Below are 23,902 nucleotides of genomic sequence, written 5' to 3'. Positions count from 1 at the left end.
TTTTTTTAAAATTCAACACATAAAATCACAAAAAGAATTAAATAATTTGAAATAAAATAAAGAGAGAGAGTTTGAAAAGTATGATTGGAAAAGCTTAATTGACTAATTTTTTTGGTATCTTATTTTTCAAAGATTTTTTTTGTACATATTTTTTTTAAAAATATCAAATTTATGTCTAGTAATTATTCACTAGAATTCGGATACTCCAAGTCTGAAAAAAAAAGAAGAATTAACTAGATGGAATTAATTTCAATTTGATTTTTAATTTTAAAAAAAAAATTAAACCATTAAAATTTTAATATGGTTTATTGTAGACTTTGATCTGGACTAGGAATCAAATATTGTTATATTTTAGTATTCGTTTAAATATTAATTTTATGTTATTAACTTTTTTAGTTTATATATAAATATGCCTGTTGATTTTTATTTTTATCATTACTATTAAATTAAAATATATTATAAATAGTCGGCTTATATTGAGCTGGTTTTATTATTTAGTTCAATTTTGTATCAACGATCACTCATATTTCCACATCACATTTTTTAAATGAATCATTTTTTTTAATCTTTTATGATTGTATGTTGTATTATAAGTGATTCTAATTCATAATGATTATTTGTACTTATTTATCTGAGTCTAACTCATAAAAATTATTTTTATCGAATGATTGAACAATTAAGAACATTTGCTTGATGAATTTAGATTCTCTTTTTGATATTTACTAATGTCATGGCATGGTAATGTTGATATTATTTATCTTATTGAAAATCATGTATTTCATACATTTATAAAACATATGTGGAGATTGACTTTCATGTTTTGTGAGAACTAATGGTTACGAGAAAAATCATGTCTAAGTTATTTTTTGTGCTAATCAACTTTCTAATATTTTTGTTAAACTATTATATCAAGCTTTGTTATTGGGCTTGTATAAAACAGGCTGACTCGACCTAGTGACAAAGACCAAAACGCATCGATTCACTAATGTGTGATCTGGTGCGTTTGTGCTCATGTGAGCTCGGGGACAGAACGAGTATTTAAACCCGTCTTCTTTCCTAAGAAACCCTAATTTTCTTCTTTCCTTTATGCTATCGCCAATGGACACCAAAGCTTATAGTTTATTTCGTTTTCTTGCATTTTTTTGTTTCTGGTTGTTTGCAGGTTATTACACACACATATCGCACACACACTCTCGTGAAGAACTTCTCTCTCCGCTCACTCACCTCTGCGCCTTCCGCCTTCACCAAGCTTTTCTCCCTGTTCGCTTGCCTCTACGCCTTCTGCCTTTGCCAAGTTTCTCTCTCCCTTTACTCACTTCCGCAGCTTCCATCCTCACCGAGGATCACCTGCGCAATTCGATATTTTCCTTAAACTTTATTTGTTGTTTTTTATACAAAACGTTGATTTCTGGATAGCTTAGATAGTGAACTTCATTTTCTTTCATGATATCAGAGTAAATTAGAAATGGAGAGCCAAAATTCTTACCAAACCACCACAAACCCGAACCCAAATTTTAGGGATTTGGCTATAGCAAACCTAGACCCTTTAAATGTCAATAGCCTGTATTATCTTGACAAATCACTGAATTCTACGACAATTCTTGTCTCAGAACTGCTTAATGACAACAATTATTACACATGGACAATTTTCATGGAGCGGTCATTGAGTATACAAAACAAGATAAGGTTTATAGATGGAACTCTAACATAACCTATGGATCCAACAGATCCATTGAGAAAGCACTGGAAACGGTGTAATAATATGGTGATTATTTGGATATAGAATTCACTATCACCTGATATTAAGACTAGTACATTTTATGCCCAAACAACACATCAACTATGACATGAACTAGAACAAAGACATTTTGAGCAAAACGCAACTAGAGTGTATCAAATTAAGCAGTCGATATCTGCACTCATGCAAAACTAAGAGCCAGCACGAGCTTATTTTTCAAAGCTCAAATTTTTAATTGATGAACTCATAAATTATGAATCCATTCCCATATGCACATGTGGGGACTTAAACCGTATATTGGATATCAAGAGAAGGATCACACAATGAGGTTCTTAATGGGACTTAATGAGTCATATGGTAGTTTGACGTCCCAAATCTTGACAAGGAAGCCTCTCCCTAGTCTGAATGAAATATTTTCTATCGTTCAACAAGAGAAAAAAATGAGAGAAATTTCTTTGAAGTTTGTTACTAACCAGACCATGGTCTTTAGCATAAAAGAGGCCAATAAGCCACAGAGAACTGCCAGCCCAAATAAGGAGAAGTATTATTGTACCTGTTGTAAGAAGACTGGATACTCTTTAGAAAGATGCTTTCAGGCTAATCCAAATAGACCTGTATGCACCAATTGCAATTTGGCAGGACATACGGCTGAGGTATGCTATAGAGATAAAACCAAACGAAGGGACAAAGGACCTAAAATAAGATAAGACAATCCATTATCAATCAGGTATATTCTCTTGATGCACAAACTGAGCTCAAGGGAGAAGATCACAATCTATTGATAAAGAATCAACTCCACCAACTTATGGCCTTTATTCAACGAAGTTAAACTACTGTCAATATGGTACAAACAACTTCAGAGCAAACTCAAGATCATAAACTCAAAGCATTCTCTGGTATGTTTTATTGTTTTAATGTATGCACAATAAATAGAAATATCAACACGCACACAACTTGGATAATTGATACTGGGGCCTCAGATCACATAATACACACACCATAATTATATACTGAGAAAACATCGAATATTAAATTTAAAGTTGTATTACCGAATGGAGAAACTATAGATATGTCTCATGTAGGAGTAGTAAAATTAAGTGATAAACTTATGTTAAATAATGTGTTATGTGTTCCCTCATTTAGATTTAATTTAATATCTGCAAAAAGGTTAACAAAGGATATTAAGTATTGTCTAATTCTTTTAAAACAACATTGTATCATTCAGGACCTTTTGACTTGAAAGATACATGGGATGGGCGAGATTAAGGATGGATTATATCAACTTAGACAGCCTAATGATTCAAAAAACGCAAGTCAACAAATCTTTATAGGAATGACACTACAAAACTCCAGCAAAGAGGAGAGAGATTTTGATTTGTGGCACTACAGATTTGGACACCCTTCATACAAATCTAGTTTTGATTTTGATATATTAGCAAACAAAGATTCTAAGTTATGTTATATATACCTATTGGTAAATATGCATAAACCTTCATTTTTTGATAGTAGTAATAAAGCAGAACAATGTTTTGATTTAATACATTGTGATATTTGGGGACCTTGTAATGAAATTTCTTATGATGGTTTTAGATATTTTTTAACGATTGTTGATGACTTTACTAAATGTACTTAGGTATATATGATGCAAAGTAAGGCTAAAATAGGTTTACATTTGCAATATTTTTGCACTTTTGTTGATACCCAATTTGACAGAAAACTAAGAGTAAATAGAATTGATAATGGAAGAGAATTCGAAATAAAGAGATTTTATGATGAGAAGGGAATCATAAATTAAAAGAGTTGTATAGAAACTCCACAAAAGAATGGGAGAGTGGAGAGAAAACATCAATAAATACTCAACACTACAAGGGTGTTAAAATTCCAAAAGTGGAATGGACATTAAATATTGGAGCAATTTTGTTCTTATTGCTGTACATTTAATTAGCAGAACACCCTCCTCCATGTTAAGTGGGAAGACACCTTTTGAGATTCTACATAGAAAGAAACCAAATTATAGTCACATGAAAGTGTTCGATTGCTTAGCGTTCACATATACTTTATTGAGTAGAAGACGAAAATTCGATGCAAGAGCAAAAAGATGTGTGTTCATAGGATATCCTTTTGGTACAAAGGGATACAAATTACTAGATGAAGAGACCAGTGAGGTCATTATTTCTAGAAACGTAATATTTCATGAAAAAGTAATTCCCTCACAAGGAAAATAAGTGTATAAAGGACGTGCAAACTATACACGATTTTAGGAATATATTGATAGACTATAAAGATCCTGAACTTAAAATGAAATGAATTTACAATTTAAATGTGGAACCGAATAATAATGTTAAAATTTATATTACTTACACAATAAATTAAATTTTTCAATAGGACTACGAGAATATCTATTTTACGTGGTTCATAAAAGATAAATGATAATTAAAAATAAAAAATAAATAAGTATCCTAGGACAACTTTCACTAATACTTGAAGGGAGTTTGGGAGGTGGACTACTCACAATTCTTTTGATGATCGGGATTTGAATCTTGGTCTCATTAATTTGAAATGATTAATGAAAATGTGAGTTACACTAGTCCAGTAAAAATATTATACTAATCACTGATACAGAAAACTGAAGATTGGTAAAAATAAAAAAACAACTAATGAAGTCCTTACTTTAAATAAATACATTGAACTTTAAAATATTTTATTCGATATTTACCATTACGGTTTTTTTTTTCTAAAATAGACCTATGAAGACAATTGACTAAATGACATTTCAATTTCATGCATAGGATCAATAATCCTTTCTTTTTACCCTACGTACTAGGACCCATGGAGGTCCATTGGGATATCTCTCTACTTGTGAACCCAGTATTATGATTTGGCAATTAACCTAACCATCCCCACACCCCATTTGGTAATGGGTGCTAAAAACATCATCTCCTCGATATCCCGTCTGGTATAAAGGTAAACCATATATCCCAAAATCCATCCGGTATGGGACTTCTCAGCCCCGTCCGACTGAGATAATGTCCACAGTAGAGTTTTCTATGTACTGGATTCGTCTACCCTTTCCAAGGATACCTAATAAGCTTTCATTTATTTAGATTCTCATCATCCAAACAACTACTAAAGCAAATCAACATCTCATTTTATATTCACGATTAATCGAAAGACACTTAAACGAGCAATACAGTTTAGTATAGCCAAATAACAAAATAATCAGAATACCGAATAAACAATGCAAGACGAACCAAATAACCAAATAATCGAGGAGATCATGAAAACCATCAATTCAATTATGCACAGTATAATAATAACTAATTATAGGCAGTACAGAAAAATAAACAGGAAATCGGAACAAATGTGAACTAACCGATTTTGACTCCACTAGTGACATGTAATATTTTTAGAATTTTTTTTAATTTTTCACCAACATAAAATTATCGATTATTAATACTCAATTTATCGTAACCGAGAATAGGGTGAGAGATCCTTACTCGGATTGGTATTTCGAGATGTCACACTATCTATTACGCCTCCTAACGAGTCTCGAATTTCCTAAATTTTCTTACGAGAATTTAAAATACTTGTCACACAACTAAAAATACCACAAAACTCCCAAATCAATGTCGAAAACCCTTTCTGAAAAATTTTAGGGTTCCGACATGGCGCGTCGTCGTGCTCCGGCACCGGCTCTGCCGCCCATAGTGGCTGTTCACCTTGGCTTGACCGATTTTGGTCAGTTTTCATCAGTTTTACATGTATCCCTATAAAAAAACACGTTATAAGGCATCAGTTGGCTGTAAAATTACAAAAAATCGAACCTACCATCAGGGGGGTCTTCGGTTGCGACGACACCGCTAGTTCTCATTCGCGGTTGGGATTTTTTCTTCGGCTAACCTGCACAGAAAATGATGGTAAACACAATGGTCAGAAAATTGCGTGAGATGAAAACGAGAAAGGGCTCATCGGATGGGTTTCAAGGTTTTGGTCGTGGCAGCTCTGTCAGGCTTTGCCCACCACCTGTTGTCCCCTTTGCTCCGATATGGTCACAATAAAAGTCAAAATCGAATTCTGAGCGGGTAAGGGAGAATTTTACCTTTTTTAGCAGTCGACGGTGGTTCTAGTGCGACAGTAGTCAGGGCTCGATCTCCTTCTCCAACGGCTAGTCTTTCTTATCCGGTAAGGGCAGGTGCTAGGGTTAGAGTTCCCCTGCGATGCAATGTTTTTATACTCATCCCACGTCAATCTTTGTCATCCATTCGCGTCAACGTGGAGCGGGGAGAGTCGTCTTATGGTTGCTTATTTAGGTTGATTGTGGGGGCAAATCTGGACCGTTCATCGCGATTGATCTCATCTGTTCGATCGTGCCTGAAGAGAAAATGCATATGAGTCATTCATGTGCGCGAGATTGAATCTGGATCGTCAGATCACTTGGCATGTGGATCGCTTGCGTGGCATCGATGTCAGTGTGTTTTGTCATGCAGCGTGTTCTGGTTTACCGTGACTGCTGATCGGGCCATCCCACGTGGCTGAATTTCTTCTTTTTATATTTTGACCCCTATGTTTCTAATTTTTCTTTCAAAAGTACCTCCTGAACTTAAATTTTCATCCATCTTTCCTAAAATTGCCTTCAATTACGTCCCTAATCTATTTTTCTCAAATTATTTAATAAAATTAAATTAAAATAATATTTTTAATTATTTTTATAAACACGAAACTTGATCCTAGGTCAAATTTTGGGTTCGGATATTACAACTCTCTCCCCTTAAGAAAAAAATTGGTCCCTCAAATTTGTCACTATCTCACTTAGTCAAATAGTTGGGGATACTGGGTTATGAAGTCCGATTCTAGCTCTTATGTGGTATCTTTCTGTGTGTGATTCTGCCATAGAACTTTGATGAATGAAATTTCTCTATTGTAGAGTACTCTACTTTTTAGTCTATAATGCACATTGGTATCTCCTCATAGGATAAATCCTCTTAGAATGAAAGAGACTCGTGGGACAGGATGTGTGAGAGGTCCGGATTGTACTTGCATAACATGGATACATGAAACACATTATGAATCCTACATAGCTCTGGAGATAGTGACAGTTTATAGGCAGTCGTACTAATCCTGTCTAAGATATTAAATAGCCTAATGAACCAGGAATTTAATTTTTTTCTCTTGTCAAACTTATTGATTTTCTTGAAAGGGATGACCTTAAGAAACACTCGATTACCTTTCTCAAATTCTAAATCCCTCCTTCAGATATCGGTATAACTCTTCTGCCTACTCTGAGATGTCTAGATGTTCTTTCTAATCTTAACTATTTTGGTTGTACTCTCATCTACAAGATCTGGGTCGAACAATTTTCTATCACCCATCTCTTTCCAACAGATTAGCGACCTGCAAGGGCGACCATACAATGTCTCGTACGGGGCCATGCCGATACTTGCCTGGTAGCTGTTATTATAGACGAATTCTATAAAAGGTAGGTGATCATCCCAATGACCCTTAAATTCTAGAACACAAGCTCGGAGCATATCGTCTAATGTGCGGATCGTCTTCTTTGATTATCTATCGGTTTGAGGGTGGAACGCGGTACTAAGGGACAACTTCATTCCCATGGCTTGCTAAAAACTATACCAAAATCGAGAAGTGAATATGGGGTCTTTGTCTACCACTGTCACTGGAACTCCATGTAACCTGACTATCTCCTGGATATATATTCTTGCTAACTTATCCAAGGGATCAGTCATCTTGATAGCCAAGAAGTGAAAGGACTTGGTGAGTCGGTCGATAATTACCCATATAACATCATGTTCTGAGCGTGCCTTAGGCAACCCCGTCACGAAGTCCATTGTGATATATTTTCGCTTCCACTCTGGGATCGGTAATGGTTGAAGTAGCCTGCCTGGGCGTTAATGCTCTATCTTAACCTATTGACATACCAGACACTTGGAGATAAATTTGGCTATCTCTCTTTTCATCATGCTCCACCAAAATTGGAGTCGCATACTTTGATACATTTTAGTACTTTCGGGATGGATGATGAACATTGAATTATGAGCCTCTGTCATGATGTCCATTTTTAGTTCACTATCATTTGAAACACACACCCTGTCTTGAAACCTGAGTAATCCATTAGTAGAGACTCAAAATTCTAGATTTACTTCCTATTTTGCTCATTCTTAAGAGCTGTTATGGTGGAATCGGTTAATTGGACTTCCTTTATTCTTTGGATCAATTCGGGTTGGACAATTAAGTAGGCCAAACATATAACTCTCTTCAAGTCTTGAAATCGTATCTATTGTGTGATGCCTATTACTCTGCATTTAGAAACCATTAGGAGAGTTAACATACCTGTACTTTTTCTGTTGAGCGCGTTGGCTATCACGTTACCCTGGTATGAGTAATACAAAATATTACAAAGTCCTTGAGGAGCTCTATCTAATGCCTCTGACGCATGTTGAAATCGTTCTGAGTGAATATGTGCTTCAAGCTCTTATGGTTAGTATAAATCTCAAAAGTCTCCTCATATAAGTAGTGGTGCCAGGTTTTCAAGGCGTGGATAATGGCGACAAGTTCTAAGTGGTGGTTGAAGTAATTTTTCTCATGACTCTTCAACTGTCTGGACCCATAGGTTATGACCTTTTTATGGTTTATCAAAGCACAATCCAATTCTAGATAGGAGGTATAACTATACATTGTATATCCACATGTTCCACTCGGTAAAGCTAACATGTATGCAGTAGTCAACTACTTTTTGAGTTATGTAAAGTTTCTTTCGCAATTCTTATTCCATTCAAACTTAACGTTCTTCTTTGTGAGCCGAATCAAAAGAGCGACTAGGCTAGAAAATCATTCCACAAACTTGCGGTAATAATATGTCATTCTCAAAAAGCTATGAACCTCCTTAACCGAGATTAATTTCTTCTAACCAAGTACTGCCTCAACTTTTTTGGGGTCCATTGATACTCCACCCTTTGATATGATGTGCCATAAGAAGGTAATCTACTCGAGCCAGAACCCACACTTACTCAATTTTGCATACAGTTTCTTCTTCTTGAGAACCTGCAAAACCTGAGTTAGGTGGTGAGCATGTTCCTTTATACTCTTTGAATAAACCAGGATATCATCGATAAACACAATGACGAACTGATTTCGAAATTGTCTGAAAATCCTATTCATCAAGTTCATAAAAATGGATGGTGCATTGGTTAGTCCAAATAGCATCGCTAGGAACTCATAGTGTCTGTACCTAGTTCTGAAAGTTTTATTGGAAATGTCCTCTGCCCTGGTCTTTATCTGATGGTAACCCAAACGCAAGTTTATTTTGAAGAAGACCTGAACACCTTGTAACTGGTCAAAAAAGGCATCAATATTAGAAAGGGGGTACTTGTTCTTGATTGTGACTCTGTTCAATCCCCTATAGTCAATACATAATTTTAATGTCTCATACCCTTTTTTTACAAATGTGACTCTAACACTTTAAGGAGATACACTATGTCGGATGAACCTACTATCATACAATTCATTGATTTATTTTTTCAGCTCTTCCATCTCAACACGACTTATGCGGTAAGGGATAACTGAGATAGGCTGGGTGTCAGGCTGAAGATCTATGGTAAACTCAACTTCTCTGTCTACTGGTAGTCCGGATAGTTCATCAGAAAATGCATTCGAAAAGTTTCAGACTACCGAGATCTCTTGAATGCGAACTTCTTTCTTAAGTCTGTCTAATATAGAGAAGATAACGGAGTTAAAGTATTACGTAATAAGAAAATTTTTATGAGGGAATAATATTTTAAAATTTTTATTAACTTGTAAATTACTCTTCGCTAGGAGGGTTTAATACAAGTTTCTTATGGAAACAATCTACGGTGACGTGATACACTACTAACTAGTTCATTCTTAGAATTATATCAAAGTCTTCCCTATTAATCTCTATTAGGTCTACACTCAATTTTCTATCTGTTATGTCTATGATACAAACTTTATATATAACCTCTCCTAGTAGTGTTCTACTTCTACGAGTAGACACAAATAACATAGAATCAAGTCTTTCAAATAATACATTCAAGTTTGGTGTAAAAGCATGTGAGACAAATGAATGTGAAGCATTAGTATCAATCAAAGCATCTAGGTTGGCTTCAGCATCCTACTGATTGAGGTTGTAATCTCTACCCTGAATAGGAAGTCTAGCTTTATTTTGATTTTATGGGCACTCTTTCGCGTAGTGTTGGACACTCCCACATAAGTGACAAGTATTGTTGAGACAATAGTAGGGTCGATTCTCATGATCATTGCCACAGTGCTGACAAGTCCTACCGCGTCATATTACCGAACTCTGAGGAGGAGCCTGAATCACTAAACTAGGCCTCTTGTTATGTTGAACCGGTGTAGTAGGTGCTAGTCTACAGTGTGAAACTGGAGGTCTGGGATTCTCCATTATTGGAGGAAAGATGCGAATATTCATCTCCATTAGTTGTGCCTTGGCCAGAATGGCTGAGTAGGTACTGACCTCAAATACGTACAGTTGTTGTCTGATCTCAAGACGGAGGTCCCACTCGAACTTCTTTGCTTTCCTGCCTTTATCCATCATGCTCTCTAAAGAATACCGACCCAACTCTAGGAACCTTCGGGTATAATCCGACACAGTCATATCACCTTGGATTAGGTGTGCAAACTCTATTTCTTTCAAATACTAGAGATGCTCTAGGAGGTACTCTGTATTAAAGGCTATCATGAACTATTCCCAAGTTACTAGAACGGGTAGGGTGGCCTGCTTGAGTTGCCACCAGCGACCTGCCTCTCCCACAATCATGTAGGTGGCAAGTACGACCTTCTGTTTAGTAACCACCCTAAGAGTCACGAAGACCTTCTCTGTCTCAGCTAACTAATACTTGGTCTCTTCAAAAGAGGATGCCCATACTAATGTAAATGGGTTTAGTCTTTTGTACCTTTTAATGTAGTCTAGGTCCATCATGGGTGGAATTGGATCCCGTGAAAGAGGGATTGGATTGTACTGTAGGGGGACTGGGTCGCCCTGTAGCGGTGCAGGATGATACGATGAAGGCACCGGATTATACTGTAGTGGTGCCGGATGATATGGTGGAGGAGCAAGGTTGTACCAGGGTAGCTTCGGATCTTCCCACTGCAAGGGTGCTCAAATTGTGGCAGTGAGGGAGGGTCAGACAACTTCCTCCTTTCCTCTTAAGCCTGCTAGTCAGAGATGAGTCTCTATAGCATCTCAAAGAGTTGGTCAACATCCTCTCGAAGTAAATCATCCTAGGTTGCTCGGTTTAGTGGGGAGCTTCCTCTCCTCATATCTTTGTACTTGTATTTAACAAGAAATAGTTGAGTGATAGTTTGTATTTGGTATTTTGAAATCTTTATACAAGGAATTGTTCCAAAGAACACGACTCTGATACCAATTGTAAAGACCCTGAACTTAAAAGAAAATGAATTTATAATTTAAATGCAAAAGCGAATAATAATGTTAGGATTTACATTCCTTATATAATAAATTAAATTGCCCAATAGGACTATGAGAATGTCCCTTATATGTGATTCGTAATAAACGAATGATAATTAAAGAAAACCAAATACATAAGTATTATAAAGAAACCTTCACTAGCACTTGAAGGAAGTCCGAGAGGTGGACTACTCACAACCCTCTTGCTGATCGGGATCTCGGTCTTGATATTCTTAATCTGAAATAGTTAATGAAAGAGTGAGCTATACTAACTCAATAAGAATGTTACGCTAATTACTGATACAGAAAATTGAAGGTTGGTAAAAATAAAAAAAATAAGTAATGGAAGTCTTACTTTAAGTAAATATATTTAACTTTAAATATTTTATTTGATACTTATCGTTACGATTTTTTTTTCCAAAATTAACTTATGAAGACAATTGACCAAATGACATTTTAATTTCATGCATAAAATTAATAATTCTTCATTTTTATCCTACCTACTAGGACCTCTGGGGGCCATAGGTATCTCTCTACTTGTGAACTTAGTATCATAATTTGAAAATTAACTCGGCCATCTCCATACCCCCATTCGGGTGCCAAAAATACCATCACCTCGATACCCTGTCTGGTATGAGAGTGAACCATATCTCCCAAAACCTATCTGATATGGGACTTCTCAACCCCGTTCAACTAAGGTAATGTCCACGGTAGGATTTCCTATGTACCGAGTCTGTCTACCCTTTTCTAAGATGCCCAGTAAGCTTTCATTTATTTAAATTCTCATAATTCAAACAACTACTAAAGCATACCAACATCTCATTTCATATTCACAAATTAATCGAATGACACTTAAACAAGCGATACAGTTTAGCATAGCCAAATAATCAAGAGGAACCAAATAACCAAATAATCGAGGAGATCATAAAAACCATCAATTTAATTATGCATAGTATAATAGTAAGCAATTATAGGCATTACAGGAAAATAAATAGGAAATCAGGATAAAAGTGAACTAACCGGTTCTATCTCCACTAATGACCTGTAATATTTTAAAGATTTTTTAAAATTTTTCACATACATACAATTATTGATTATTAATCTTTAATTTAACGTAACCGAGAATAAGGTGAGAAATCTTACCCAAATTAGTATTTTGAGATGCCGCGTTATCTACTACACCTCATAACGGGTCCTGAGTTTTCTGAATTTTCCTGTAGGAATGGAAAATACTCGTCATGCAACTAAAAATACTTCAAAATTCTCAAATCAGTGTCGAAAATCTTTTCTAGCCAATTTTATGGTTTCGACACGGCGTTGCTGCCGCCATCGACGACAGTTCGCATCGACTTGGCTGATTTTAGCCAATTTTATACGTATCCCTACAAAAAAATATGTTAAGGGGCTTTGGTTAACCAGAAAATTATAAAAAAATTAAACCTACCGGCAGGGGTCTTCGAGTGCAGCAGCTCCGCCGGTTCTCCTTCGCGGCTGAGGTTTCTTCTTCGGCTAGCCTGCACAGAAAAGAACAGTGAACACAATGGTTATAAAATTGCATGAAACGGGAAACAGGAAGGGCTTATCAGACGAATTTTAGGGTTTTAGCTGCGACGGCTCCATCAGGCTTTGCCATCAATTTTGGGCTCACCCGCTGTGCTTTTTTTTTTTTTTTTTTCAGATATGGCCACAGGGAGACTTGGAATTGAATTCTGAGTAGGTAGGGGAGAGTTTTACCTTTATTAGGGATCGGCGGTGGCTCCGGTACAGCGAAGGTCGGGGGTCGGTGTAATTCTACGATGCCTAATCCTTCTTCTCCAGTGAGAGCATGTGTGGCTAGGGTTAGGGTTCCTCTGCGACATGATGTTTTTATACTTGCCTCACGTCGATCTGAGCCGTCCATTCGCATTGATATGGAGCGAGGAGAGTCGTTCAATTGTTTCCTATTTAAGCTGATTGCATGAGCGAATCTAAACTGTTCATCGCGATTGATCTCATATATCCAATCGTTCCTAAGGAGGGAATGTATTTGAGCCATTCACGTGTGTGAGATTAAATCTTTGCCATCAGATTATTGGGCCCACAGATCGCTCGAGTTTCCTCCTACATGGCGCCAGTGTTAGCGTGTTTTGCCACGCAACATGCTCTGGTTCACCGTAGCTACTGACCGGGCCGTCCCACGTGGTCAAATTTCTCTTTTTTTTTTTGCATTTTGACCTCTGTTTTTAATTTTTCTTTTAAAAAAACTTCCGAACTCAAATTTTCAACCATCTTCCCCAAAATTGCATTCAATTACATCTCTAACTTATTTTTCTCAAATAACTTAATAAAATAAAATTAAAATAATGTTTTTAATTATTTTTATAAATACAAAAATTGATCCCGAGCCAAATTCTGGGCCCGGGTATTACATAAATGAACTAGAATCAAACACCTTTGCGTAAGATAATATCAGGGACCAAGTGATGGGTCAAGATAGCCCAGATATGGAGGTTAGAGACCTCACACAGATAGAAGAGGTATTTAACAATCAAGAAATAATTGATGGGGAAGTAGAAAAAAGAGAAAACCATATGAATGACGATGAGATTCCAAGGAGAAAATCAATGAGGACAAAGAGGCCACCAGAATACTTAAGGGATTATATATGTGATCATATTCAAGGGAACAATGATTGCATAGAGCTGTCTGAACCACAAGGCCGCAATGGTGGTGTCGTTCCTCTATCAAGCACAGTTGCATATAGTAGACTTATGGGGGGACATAAGAAGTACATACTTGCTGTAGCATCCCATAATGAACCAAGTTCATATGAGGAGGCCAACAAGGACCCAAATTGGAGAAATGCTATGGAAAACGAACTCCAAGCTCTTGAAGAAAACAAGACTTAAAAAGTAGTTGATTTATCGATAGGGAAGAGAGCAATAAGATGTAAGTGGGTCTACAAAGTGAAATTCAAAGCAAATGGAACCATTGAAAGACACAAAGCTAGACTTGTTGCTAAGGGCTTCACTTAAAGAGAAGGTCTAGACTATCACGAAACATTCTCACTTGTGGCCATAATCATCTCCGTAAGAGTATTGTTGACTCTAGCTGCAATCAGAGGATGGCATATTCAACAATTAGATGTCAACAATGCTTTTTTATATGGAGATTTAAATGAGGAAGTGTATATGGAGCTTCCTTTTGGAATCCCTAAAAGGAAAAAAGGGAAAGCATATAGACTTTAAGAGAGCTTGTATGGGCTTAAACAAGTATCCAGATAGTGGTATACAAAATTTTCTGAGTTTATTACTCAACAAGGATTCAAGAAATCCAATACCGACTATAGTTTGTTCGTGAAGACCAATGGCGAAAGCTTTAGCGTACTACTTGTATATGTTGATGACATTATTGTGGATGGTGATGACAAATCTGTTATTAAAGAACTAAAGATAACATTGGATAACAAATTTAAAATTAAGGATTTAGGAAATTTAAAATATTTCTTTAGCATTGAAGTTGCTAGGTCAAAGAAAGGGGTTCATATATGCCAAAAGAAATATGCTCTAGACCTTTTGAAGAATGGAGTGGTTTTAGGAAGAAAGACCTCATCACTCCTATATTAAACTTTTGAGGGATGAAGGAGAGCCAATACTAGAACCAACGAAGTACAGGATGTTGATTAGAAGGTTGATGTACCTCATATTAACAAGACCTGATCTGGCTTACTTTGTTCAGGTTCTAAGCTAGTTCATGGAGAGCCCTGGAGACTGTCACTTAAGGGTTGCATACAAAGTTCTAGGGTATATTAAGGGTACACCAGGCTAAGATTTATTTTACTAAAATACATCTAAGCTAAAACCAAATGGTTATACACACAGTGGCTAGGCAGGATGCCCAGACACAAGAAAGTTTGTTATAAGATATTGTGTTCTTCTTAGCAGTTCATTGATATCTTGAAAATTTAAGAAATAACAAACAGTTTCTAGATCTTCAGTAGAAGAAGATTATAGAGCCATGGTCAGCGTGTGTTGTGAGCTAAATTGGATAAAATACTTGTTTGATGACCTTAAGGTGTATAATTTAGGGGCAACAAACTTATATTATGATAACAGGGCAGCCATACACATAGTTGCTAATCCTATATTCCATGAAAGAACCAAGTACATTGAGATAGATTGCTATTTAGTCAGGGATAAGGTACAGGAAGGGAGTATAGTTACGAGGCATGTGAACAGCAAGCAACAACTAGCAGATATTTTTTTTAAAGCTCTATCTAGTTGGCTCCTTAAGGAGCATATGATCAAGATGGGAGAAAAAAACATTTACTCTCCATCTTGAGGGAGGATGTTATCGGGCTTGTACAAAACAGGTTGATCTAGCCCAATGACAAAGATAAAAGCGCACTGGTTCACTAATGTGTGATCTAGTGTGTTCGCGCTCATGTGAGCTAGGGGACAGAACGAGTATTTAACCCCGTTTTCTTCCTTGAGAAACCTTAATTTTCTCCTCTCCTTTCTGCTACCATCGACAGACACCAACGCTTTTAGCTTATTTTGTTTTCTTGCATTTTTTTTTTATTTCTGGTTGTTTACAGGTTATCACACACACACATCTTACAACCACTCTCGTAAAGAACTTCTCTCTCTGTTCACTTGCCTCCACACCTTCCGCCTTTACCGAGCTTCTCTCTCCATTTGCTCGCCTCCTCGCCTTTTGCCTTCGCCGAGTTTGTCTCTCCATTCACTCGCTTCTGCGGCTTCTGTCCTCATCGAGGATCACCTGTACAATTTGGTATTTTCCTTCAACTTTATTTGTTGTTTTTTATACAAAACGTTGATTTCTGGATAGTGTGGATGGTGAACTTCATTTTCTTTCAAGCTTTGTCTGCTAGATTTTGAGATAAACTTCCTCTAAACTCTATTGTTAGTTTGTAAGGGGCTAGTCAAAAAGTCTAGAAAAATTATAATTAATTTCCAATTTAATCTCCGGCATGCCTTCTTGGGTTCTCTTGTTCTAGTAGAAACGTGCCTATTGTAGCACTTTAATTCACCAACATTGTAATGGCCCCGGAAATATTAAAATGAAATGAGTATTTAAATATATCAAATGCGGAAGCGAGATCAAAATTTCAGTTAACATCCCTTACACGAAAAAAAACCAGAAACGTACTTAAAATATAAAAGATTAAACTAACTAAGAGAGAAACTCGAAAATAAAACTATGAGTATGACTACAGAGTCTCTAGGTATCCCCTTCGTCGTCCTCCTGCGGAACGGGCTCGGGAACGATGTCTTCCTGATCTGAAATGGTTAAATAAGGAGTGAGCTACACTAGCCCAGTAAGAACATCACGATATCTCACCGTCACGGAGGTAAAGGTGGGTAGAAAAACACAAAAAGACCAATGGAGCATAATTTACAATAAACTCGTTTATTAACATGAAAACCTTTACCATCCACTTACCTTGGTGGAATTTATGAAAACAATATGAGAAAAACAATAACATCATCATAATCATTGAATAATCTAAGCTGTAAAACATAACACTTATCACGCCTCTTGTAATTCAATCATTGTACAACATATCTTTTTCTCATTTACCAGCCTACTAGTATCCGTGGGGGTCCATAGGGGTTCCGCTACCCGTTAATCTTTAACATTCATAATCAGTTTCCAGGGCCGTCCCCATACCCCGTCCGGTATGGGCGCCAAAACCATGAACCTCAATACCCCGTCCGGTATGAGGGTGAAACGGGCCGTCCCCATACCCCGTCCGGTATGGGCGCCAAAACCATAAGATCTCCATACCCCGTCCGGCATGTGAGACCACAATCCCGGTAGGGTTCCCTACGGACCCGGTCCGTCCACCATCTCCCAGGATATCTAGTCAGGCTAACCCCATCATACAATTATCAGTCTACACAATCTTTCATTTTCCTTTTCCTCAATAAGCATCATCAATTCACATACAAACAAGCAAACAGTAGTTCATGCCAAACAGACAACATACAGTATCGGTTTTTCAGTCATTCAACCCATGATTAATAAAAACGTAGTAAATGCACACAAATCTGTAAAATAAACACATCAAACCTCATTTTGCATTTAAAGCTGTAAACAGGCCAAATAACAGTAAACCACCAATCACACTAGACTCGGGCTCCATTAGCTACCTTAAGCAATTTCACACATGCGTTAATTCAAGAAATACCGTTTTATCATTTTGAACTTTAATACCGTGATAGGAGATAGGGTGAGGGGTCCTTACTTGTTTTTGGGATCCGAATACGATTCACAGTGCGCCTGCAGGCCGTCCCTAATTTTCCCTGAATTTTTCCCGGGGAACTGAAACACACTAACAGTACCTGCACGTGTTCCAAAAAAAATCCAAATTAGGCCCAGGGCCCCTTTCGGACCAAATCGCAACTCCGGCACGGCGGCTTCGCCGTGCTTCGGCGACGGCGCCGCCGCTGGCGGCGGCGAGTCGCCTCGGGTTGACTGTTTTCGGCCGTTTTCGACCGAATTCGGCCACACTCGCATTGGTCCTTGTCAGAAAACAACCCTAGGGCCCTCGGGGGGCCAAAAAAATCACGGAAAAACGGAGCTTACCGGCGGCGGCGCTCTCGGGTGCAGCGGCTCTCCGGCGAGGTTCGTGTTTTGGTGATTCGGCTCCGATCAACCTGTAGAGAAAAGAATGGTGATCACGGTGATATAAAAATTGCATCGAACGGAGGCCGGGAGGGGCCTCGTCGGAGGCAAAAACCGCGAGGGGGCGCGGCGGCGCCGCTGGGCTTCGGCCGCGTATTTCGGCCGTTTGGCCGGGATTTCGGCCTCGATTTGGCCACAGGAGGAATCAGCGGGGAAAAACGAGTCGGGGGTATGAAATTTACCTCAATCGGCGGTCGGAAATTTCCCCGGTGCGGCGGCGAGTGGCGGCGGGTGGCGGCGGTCGGCCTCTGGTTCGTCTTCTCCGGCGAGCGGCTGGCGGCTAGGGTTTTTGGTCTGGTGTGGAGGTTCTATTTATAACCCCTTGCCTTTTGATCACAGCCGTTCATTTCGTTTTAATCTGGGCCGTTCGTTTTTGATTGAATCTGGGCCGTCCGTGCGTTTGAATCTGGGCCGTCCGATCGCGTGATTGATCTGGGCCGTCGGATCGCACCCACGCGGATCGCCAACGTGGCTCCTTTCGGAGTGACGCGATCTTGCCACGTGGCAGGCCCTGGTTGGCCGGGACTGCTGACGTGGCTGCTGACGCGGCTGCTGACGTGGCCCCCCCTTTTTTTTTTTTTTTTTTTTTTTTTTTTTTTTTTCCTCCTCCTTTCCGGGTGCTACAAACGTAACTATTGTTCGTAGTAGCTAGGACTACTATGTTAAGCTACGTTATGGTTTTGGATGCTTTCTTAAGTTGATTTGAGTTTTTTTATTATTCTGACAGAGACAAATATTTTCTATTATATTAAATTCATATTTTTGTAAGTTACATAAAACATATATGATTATGATAATAAAATATTATAAATAATTTTCAGAGTTTTAGTTTTCTATATGCTTTTTAGGGATGACAACAGGTTTGTTTTATGGTGAATTTCTGAACACTTGAACTCCGCACACAATCGTTATTTTTTAATAATGAAATTTTGTTACTTCCATGTAATTTTTATTTATATTATTTTTATACGATTATACAAAATTATATTTTATACAAAGCACGAGGTACGAATCTTGTCCTAACCTAATAATTTATCTTTTCAATTTTTATTTTCGCTACCATGTAATAAAAAATTTTATTATTATTTTTATTATTCTTAAACAAAATATATATTTTAAATATATAGTTAAAAAGCAACAGTAATTATTAAATATCTAATCACAATACCAGATTAGAATATGGTAATATATATATATATATATATATATATATAACAGGCACAGAATCGTACATATAGTTTTTCCTTGAGATGACACCTTTACATATGATATGTATATATATATATATAAATAATTAAAAACATGAGAGGGGACACCTTATAATTGAGCACCAATCAGATGGAAATTGATAGTAGTATTAATTTTTTTTAATCTGTTCCCTAGATAGTTCAGAATTCCAAATTACAGCTTTTTATTATATATATATATATATGTATATATGTGAAAGAGAATATATCCAGCTTTTTAACAATTGTTGAGATGAACATGGCCGATCCCATCACTCTTTCTTCTTATTCCAATTCGTGGAATATAATTAACTACAATATATATATATATATATAAAAGAAAAGATACATGCATACACATATATGGTCTCTCATATATTAAAATTAATTAATAGATTAAATATTAATTGTCAATAAATTTAGGGCTCTACCATCCAAAACCACCATTCTGATGAAGGTGAGCAGCCATGCTTACTGTACTACCATTCCCATCATCTCCGTCTTGGCGAATTATCCTACTCCCCGTGAAACCTCCATATCCGATCACCGTTCCGGCGTGATCTGAATAAACTCCGGCGTGATTAGAACTCGGACTATTACCGTTCTTGTCTCCTTCAGTGTCTCTGTATTTGTTGAGATAAATCTTCAAAGGAGCAACGTAGTTGTCGAATCCGAGAGTGGTCATGGCCCAGAGAAGATCGTCACCGTTGATGGTCTTTCTCTTCTCCCGTTGGCACTTGTCGGAGGCTTCGCCGGTGATGAAGCTGATGAACTCCGACACGCATTCTTGAACGGTTTCTTTTGCTTCTTTGGAGATTTTAGCGTTGGCAGGGAGGGATTTTTTCATGATGCGACTGACGTTGGCGATTGGAAGAAATCTGTCTTGGTCTTTTGAGGAGTTGTCGGAGACCGGACTGCTCATCGGACTGCAAGTTTCTTTTCTTTTTCCGGCCATGGAAGGTGAAGCTTTTTGTTTTTTGTTAAAGGGGAAAGGAAATGTGAATGTGGGAATCTGAGGGGAGGGAAGGATGAGGTTATAAGGGAAGAGGGTTTAAGGGGGAGATGATGTGGGAAAGAGTGGAGAAGCGGTTTGATGGGGACATCAAATTATTTAAAAAGGGGAAATTTGATTTTATTATAAGAAATTTATTTTTATATTGTTATTCAGTTAATGATTTGATTTACATCTCTAAATAATTCTTTCGCAAGTGCTAGTATTTTGTGAATATATATATATATATATATATGTATACTCTTTTACCATTCAATATTTAGTGTCCACCACCACCACCACCAATTCTTTTGGAAAGACATCTCTCTCTCTCTCTCCACACACAACATCTCCTATTAGTTAGTAATAAGATGCTTAATATTTTTATTAGAAAATTACCTTATGAAACACATTCCTCATTTAAACGTAGAATTTTATTTTTTTTTCTAAAGAAAGACTCTATTTAACTTCCTTACAACTGATTTTTATTTTATTTCAATTAACAACACATTTCTTTCTTTTAAATATAAAAATAATCTATAACTTTTTTACAATCAAATTCAAGATAAATCACCATTTTCGTTTTTTCGATGAATGCAGTTTAATATTCACTTGATATTGGGTCTACATTCTTTACCATGGTTCTGCTGTATTTAGTATAATTTTTCTTTTTTCATAATCATTTGAAATTTTATGTTACTTTAAAAAAAAAAAAAATTGTGCCCTTTGTATGTATTAATTGTGTAAATATCATTAAACCCAATAATATATAAATTTAATCAAATGTAGGAAATAAATAAATGCAAATGAAAAACATAAGAGTACAAGATTTTACATAAAAAATCCTCCAATATAGATGAAATACATCATGCACCAAACTCTAAATCAAATATAGTATCGAAAAAATAATAAGAATAAATAATCTCAAGTTGATCACAAATTTTGATTATACAATCAAGAAAAATTTAAATCATCTTCTTAAACAATACTATACAGATTTCCTTGTTTACAAATAATAGTAGAAAAATAATTATTCAATTATTCTTGAATAACAAACACCACTAATTCTTGCAACGTTAGAAGATCTAATCAAAAATCAAAGAAACTTCACTTTTCTAATTGTATTTACGACCATCCCAAAAGAAAGAACTTTCTCTCTTATTTTTTCCCTAAGTGCAATCCCCACTCCTCTTTTTTTTTTTTTGTTTTTGTTTTTGATTGTATGTTCTCATCAGCTACAAGCCTATCTTTTCATAACATTCTTATTTTCTCTGTTTTATTTGGTTTTAGAAACCTAATCCTAAACACACACACAAAAACACTATATACAAACCTATATATATATTTAGTGCTTTAGTGGGCTAGATCCCACAACAATTTTCCCTCTAGCTTGCAGGATGACTGTCTACACCTAACCAATCACTTGGAGTTTAAGCTTGCCACCTTATGATTGAATTAATATTTGTCTCATATCATTGCTTTCGTTAGTATTTTAGCTAATTTTTATCAGTATAAATCTACTTAGATAAATCCTCATGATTATTTATATCTTCATAAACTAATAATATCTCACATTAATATATTTATTGTGGTAATAATATGTAGTATTCTTGTTTAAGTCTAGAGTACCTTAACTAAACTAACTAAATATTCATTTTGCTTCAAACCCCATTCTTGAAGGAACCTATTCAACCAGTTTAGTTCATTACCAGCTTTAATTGTTTTAAATATACTCTACATCAGCTGTAAACTATGTAAGATTTTTTTATAAACTAAACTGTCATGATATAGTTCTTCTTATAAAAGTATATATACAGCTTAAAGTAGGCTTCTTTCCATCAAGATCACATGTCATATTATCATTTTTATATCCTTCCAAGATTGCTTTTGAGTTGCTAAAGCATAAACACATATCAAATTTATATGTTAAAATTTCTAAAAATTTATTTAACTGTTTCTCAATGTTCTTTTCTAAGATTAGAAAGAAAACTATTAACTACTCCAACTAAATGTTCAAGACTATGTATGATGTAAATCATTGCATACATCAAATTTTCAACTACTAAGGGTGCGAAACAATTGACATTTTCTTCTTTGTCTTTTTTATTAGATGAACAAATTTCTTTATTAAATCTCAAGTGATTAGTCAAAGATGTACTAACAGGTTTAATACTTTTTGTATGGGACCTGTCTAAAACGCATTTAATTTATTTCCTTATAACAACCACAATTTTTGGCTTTACTATCATGATTAACCTATATACCCAAATTTCGTTGTGTTTGGTCTAGATTTTTCATAGTAAAAGAACTAAATAAATTATTTTTTAAAATAGCAATTTTTTTGTCACCATGGACTACCATCAGCGTAGAGTAAAAGTATAACAAAATTACTATTAGGTAATAATTCGAAATAGACACAATAATCTGCAGCTGATATGGTACATCCATGTTTTAAACCTATAAACCATGTGTTTCTTTTCATTTATTCACTATTTTGTTCAACTATATAGATCTCTTCCTTCAAATCATCATGAGAAAACGTAATTTTTGTATTTAATTACTCAATATCAATATCGGGGCTAGCTTTTAGTCAAAGAATTACTTTGATAAAATTCATCTTTAAAATTAGAGAGAAGATTTCATCAAAGTCAATTTCCTTCTTTCACCATTAAACGAATTTTGTATTTGACTATCTTGTCACCATCTATCTTCTGCTAGAACACATATTTATTTTTCAAGAATTTTTTATCATTTGAAAATTCTACCAATTAATAGGTATAATTCTTTTTGAAGGAGTTCATCTCTTCGTATATGATTTTTTCTTTTCTATAAGAGTAAAATTCTTAAAAGCTAAATAATCTAATAGATGGTACTAACTTTTTAAAAAATCTTTTAAACTGAGGCCCTCCAAACCTGGAGGGGGTTGCTCCCTAGCTCACACCATATTCATGTGCATCATCTCTATATCACATATTACTGACTCAGTTTCAATATCATATTATAACTCTGACTTTTTACCTGAGGCATGCTTTGTCGACGATAATAAATCAATTTTAATATTACTATTTGACTTTTTAACTGTTTTTAATTTAAATATAGTTTTTATTTTTAAAATACTAATATATCAAATTTTTTTTTAAAAAATTTATTGGATCACATAATTTATACTTTAATTTTGTATTTTTATAATTTTTATTTTCCATATAAAGAATGTCTTATTATCTTAAACTTTTATTTGAAAAAATTTTATCTGATAATAATAAAATATTTATACAAAAATACCAGTTGATGTGTAAAACGAATATATATATTAGATATTGGAAAAGAGAAGTGAAGCCAAGTGATTGACAAGAAAATCATGTAGCAAAAGCAGATTGCACGCCCTCTTATTATTTTCTTCTTCAAATTCTGCATGTTCCATATACAAATATATGATGTGATGGGGTGATCATTAACCATAGAGATATAAGATCTCTATTGTACAATGCATATATAGGTACATTATATAGATATATATATATATATATATATATATATGAATATGAGTTATTAGTCCTAATTTTACTAGTTTTTTTTTCTGAGGGGCATTCGTTAATTGTGGTAGCTACTATATTATATATACCTATGAAGAATCTTTTTCTAGGACCATATATACCCCTATAAGGAACATATGTAGACTAGATCATATTGTATAAGGGAGAGTTCTGGTGCATGGAATAAAGCATCAATGGAAGAAAAATTGGACATCCGTGAAAGCTGGCAGCAGGTGCCGTCTTCTCTTCCCCTACACACAT

General features: G+C 35.7%; 1 long non-coding RNA gene and 2 pseudogenes across 1 annotated transcript; 1 reads left to right on the top strand and 2 right to left on the bottom strand.

Annotated features, from left to right (window-relative positions):
• The first annotated feature begins 1,465 nt into the window (after positions 1–1,465).
• Positions 1,466–2,567, top strand: LOC148253468 (uncharacterized; annotated as a pseudogene).
• Positions 2,568–17,457: 14,890 nt separating this feature from the next.
• On the bottom strand, positions 17,458–18,492 carry LOC148253467 (uncharacterized). Its single transcript, XR_015821675.1, has 3 exons — positions 18,074–18,492; positions 17,793–17,863; positions 17,458–17,548 (listed from the first exon to the last, which is right to left on the bottom strand). It is a non-coding gene; the product is annotated as an uncharacterized LOC148253467 (long non-coding RNA).
• Positions 18,493–19,481: 989 nt separating this feature from the next.
• LOC110806818 (nuclear transcription factor Y subunit B-1 pseudogene) lies at positions 19,482–20,198 on the bottom strand (annotated as a pseudogene).
• Positions 20,199–23,902: the final 3,704 nt, after the last annotated feature.

Source organism: Carica papaya, chromosome 6 (genome assembly GCF_054855325.1).
Source record: "Carica papaya isolate Zhongbai chromosome 6, ASM5485532v1, whole genome shotgun sequence".
NCBI classification, from domain to species: Eukaryota; Viridiplantae; Streptophyta; class Magnoliopsida; order Brassicales; family Caricaceae; genus Carica; species Carica papaya.
This window is presented reverse-complemented; position numbering and strand designations above follow the sequence as displayed.